Consider the following 4511-nt stretch of genomic DNA (forward strand, 5'->3'; position numbering starts at 1 on the left):
TTTAATTCAACCCAAAGTACCATGTGCAAGGCATCCTGTTGGGCCTTGGAATGGGGTGTGGGGAAGTATGGGCACACAATTCCAATCAGCCCTACAAGTGGTAAATGGGGTTCTTTGAGAGGACTTGAAATTACACGTGGCGTAAAGCTGAAGCCTTCCCTATTGTGTGATCTCAAAGGCTTCCTTCCAGTTCTGCACACTGATGTTTTAAAACTTGTCAGTATCAAAGTAAAAAGACAAAAAAAGCTTGTCAAGATAAATTTATGAAATGAGATGGGGTCATCTCAGTGTTACTGCAAGGGAAACAAGACCAGAGAAATGAATGGCTTTCCCAGAGTCTCACTGCAAAGTTAGTGACAGAACCTAAACTAGCACTCAGGTCCCCTAAATCCTTGTTTATGGTTCTTTTCACCAGGCCACAGTCTTGGGGTTGAGAAGAAAAAATGGATGTGACACACATCCTATTATGGGGACACTTTCAGTGCTTTTAATATTTTCACTTAGAGTTGAATGAATTATACTTGGAAAGGAACATTTAAATATATTGATGCTAACTAATGCTCAGATTTTCAATTACTCCTCAAACCCTGCTCAAAGGTCCATTTGTTTGAGTTGGAGGAAAGGGTAGGATTCTTGATAATGGAGCTATTGTCGGGTAAATACTTGGCCATCTTAAGTCACTTGGGATTGGGAAGCTCAGGATGCCTCTTGGTTCTGTAAAATAGGCTATGTTCAGCAGTCAGGACCTGCCGTTCAGAGGCTGAGGGGGTCCTCAGTTCTCAGGAGACCTCCAAACTATGGGGCAGGCACAGGCAATGAGTCACAGCTGAGTGGGACTGAACAGATCATCTTCTGTTACAAAGAACAGCCGTTGGGCTGATGGAAACAACCATTTCAAACACCTTGTGTGTTCTGGGCACCTTAAGTGCATGGTCTCTGAGTCTTTACAGCAACCCTGGACAGTAGGAATGACACAAGGGCCTCGCGGCTTTCAGGATCTTAGTTCCCCGATCAGGGATCAAACCCATGCCCCCTGCAATGGAAGCACAGAGTCGTAACTACTGGACTGCCAGGGAAGTCCCAGAATGATACTATTTTTAACAGATGAGGAGATGAGGTATCAGGTGGTATACGTAGCTGGTAAGAGGTAACACTGAGATAAAACCGGGTCAGTCCTACCTCAAGGCTTTTCCCACCACACCATGGGTTTTTTGATCCCCACCTGGAGAAAAGGAGTTCTAGAAAAGTCATAACAATAGCTAACCCCTCTGCCTCTCTAGTCTCTGTCTTTTCTTCTCCAGCCTCTGTGACATCCTACCCAAATCAAATCCTTCCTTCAGGGCCTAATGAAATGGCGTCTCTTATGAAACCTCTGATTTGGTTGAGCCCTCCCTGCCGGGCACCTCTCCCCTCCACCTCCCCTGGACCGTGGGCCCCTGTGTTGCCAAGCAAAGGAAGGGCTCCAAAAGGCTGGGGAGCTAAAGACGAAGGAATCCACTGTCAAGTTCATCTTCCCAAAGTACAGCTCCCATGTTGGTCTGAAGGGCAGAGGCTGTACCAGGAGGGAGAGGGAAAGGACATTTGCTGACTGCCTTCTGCGGGTGACTCAGCGATCACCTGCAAAGTGGGGCCTTACATGCATTTCAATTCAGAGCTAACATTCTTGTGAACTGGGCTGTAGCTCCAGTCAGGAGGCTCCGAGAGGAAAAGTGACTTTCATGCGGTCACGCAGTTGGGAAGGGGCAGAGCATCTGTGTGGGGCTCCAAGGCCCTTGCTCTTGTCTTGAATGTGTCACCTTCAGGCAGAGCCTGGAAGCCTGACAGTCCAGGTCTCCATTGATGGGACCTCTTCCTCCCTCCAGCCCACTTCTCTGTTACTTTCTTTACATTTGCCTCTTCAGCCGGATCAGCCTTTTTTTTTTTTTTTTGCTGCCCCACCCCCACCCCCAGGCATATCCAGGGACATGGACCTTGATGCTTGTCTTCCTCCGATCCTCGGGGCTCCTTCTACCAGAAGGGAGGTACCCGTAGGGGCTACAGCTACAGGATGACTGAAGAGGTGGACCACAGCATGCCCAGCTGGACCCACCTGTTCAGCCTGCTCTCACTTTGGCTCAGGTCTTTACTCTGCCGTCCTGAATGGCTTTCTGATCTTGGCCTCTTCAAACTCTACCTAGGAAATCCCACCTCCCTGCCAGCTACTGTGAGCCCCTCTCTGGGCTCCTGTACTGTGGGTATGCACCACATGATGGCATTCATCACCTGTCTTGTTAACAAACATGTTGAGCTCCTATGTGGTAGGCATTGGGCAGGATGCTGGGGGTGGATACCTTGGTGAATTACCTGTCCTTGTGGGGCTAACACTAGTGGGGGATACAATAAAAATATAAAATAATACAGTAACTATGAAAATGCCACTCAGGTTCTTCTCAGCATCTAGCACACAGCTCACAATAAGAATTTGTTGACTTCATTAGTAAATGACTGATCTGAGGCCGGAATTTTGACAAAAGAAATGACCAAAAGGAATCCTTCATTTTTGCGCCCAAATCTACCAATGAGCCATGTAAGAAACCGAGGGCCATGAGCCCTTGAGCTTGGTTCTAACATAACCTATAAACTGGTGGTGTGACCTTGAGTGTGTCCTCACCTCTCAGCGGCCTCTAAAAACGAGGCAGGTGCTTGGGGTGGTCTCTGGGCACTTTTGCATTTTGGAGATTCTGTGATTCTCTGTTATTTTCAACTGCTCTGGGATGGTCCCCATCCTCTTCCTGGCCTTTTTCCTGCTCTCCCCCCTCCCTTTTCCTTCCTCCTTTCACATCTGTCCCTTTTGCATCCGCCCTCCACCCCTCCTTCACTTTCCTGGCCACCCCCTAGTTCCAAGAGGGTTTCCATGGCAGTCATCTCCTGGAAGTGACATCACTCATCTCCTAGGCAACTGTTTCCAGGGCAGTGACATCATTCGGTCACCATGGCAACCCTCCAGGAGGACAGTTCTGCAGTAAAATGGACAAATAGAATTCTTATTTATTTCTGGGGGCTTGGGGACAATGTAGGGAGATTATTAACAGAAGAAAAAGATCTCAAGAACAAGAAGTAAAAGCTTTGGGCTTGTAGGGAAAAAATGGGAAGCCAGGGTGGGGGCTGGGAAGGAGCAGAAGCTCTGGGGTGAAGCCCTTCTCCTTTCTAATAACTAGGCTGACCATTTAATATGTCACCTGATTGGGACACTTGAGAGTGAATAAGGGCACCATAATTATTATACTGGATGACAGATGAAAACTGGGCCTCCCCCAGCAAACCAGGGCATGTGTCCCCTGCCCAGGTCAGGCAGGTGCCTTGCCTCACTCCCTCACCTATGGCTCATCCTATAAGCGTGGATTCTGCTCTTCTGTGTGCGGGCACCAGGGATACCACAGTGATCAAACCGGCCTAAGCAAGCTCACAGTCTTGTGTGTGTGTGTGTGTGTGTGTGTGTGTGGTGGGGCCAAGGTAACGACGCAGTCACCCAGTGAGTGTTGCTGTGCAGCCCGAGTTTAGCGCTCAGAAGGGAAGGCAGAGAGCACCAGGGGCGTGTTCAACACAAGTGCCCAAAGCAGCCAGGGCGGGAGGGGAGTTAGTAAGGGGGTTGGAATGGCGTGGGGAGAAGTCTGTTTGGCAGAGGGAACAGCATCTGCAGAGGGAGTGTGCAGAGCAGCAGGAACCGAAAGGAGGCTGGTGGCCGATTGCAGGGCAGGAGGGAGCGGGCAGGTGTAAAACGAGGGTGGAGAGGTGGTAGGGACCAGGCCTCACAGGGCGTTGGAGGCCAGAGCCCTGGGCAGCCCCATGGACATGTTTTGAGCAGGAGGAGAAACAATCCTGTTTGCATCTTCAAAATCTGTGTGGGGCAGAGTGGAGAGCAGTTTGCCCAGGAGGGAAATTGGGGGGTGGGGAGCTGAGTGGCGACAGTGAGATGGAGGGATGAAGTGCATATATTTGGGAGGTTGAGCTGACAGGATTTGATGGGGCACTGGATAGGGAGTGAGGGTCAGGTAGGGGTGACACCTGGAAGGCATGAGGGCCTTGGGGTGGAGAGTGACTCTGCTAAGGTGGGCAAGAGAAGAGTCCAGGGTGTGACATTTAAGGAGGCATGAGGGGCAAGGGTAGGGGCGGCCTCTAAAAGGAGTGCCTCCTTAATGCCGTGACCTCGGAGGAGCAGGCTTTGGTTTGGTTTTAGGGGGTGCGGGACCAAGTCTCTGGAGCAGTAATAATGACCACCTCTTGTGTTTATGACAAGGGCCTTCACTTCCACCAGTCCCCTAATAAAAGTGGGGAGAACAGCCTGGAGGTCTGAAGCCTGAGTGCCGATGAGTGCCAGCTGCTTCACAGTCCCCACAGGAACCCAGGGCAGGAGCTCCTCACTGGTCCATCTCACAGATAGGGAAACTGAGGCTCAGACAGTTTTCAGAACTTACTGAAGGACTCATGTTTGCAGGTGGCTGCACCAGGCCTCAGACTCAGGCCTGCTGACC

The sequence above is a fragment of the Delphinapterus leucas genome, chromosome 14 (assembly GCF_059928025.1).
Source record: "Delphinapterus leucas isolate spDelLeu-1000000601 "Yukka" chromosome 14, BTC_Dleu_Yukka2, whole genome shotgun sequence".
In the NCBI taxonomy this organism is placed as follows: Eukaryota; Metazoa; Chordata; class Mammalia; order Artiodactyla; family Monodontidae; genus Delphinapterus; species Delphinapterus leucas.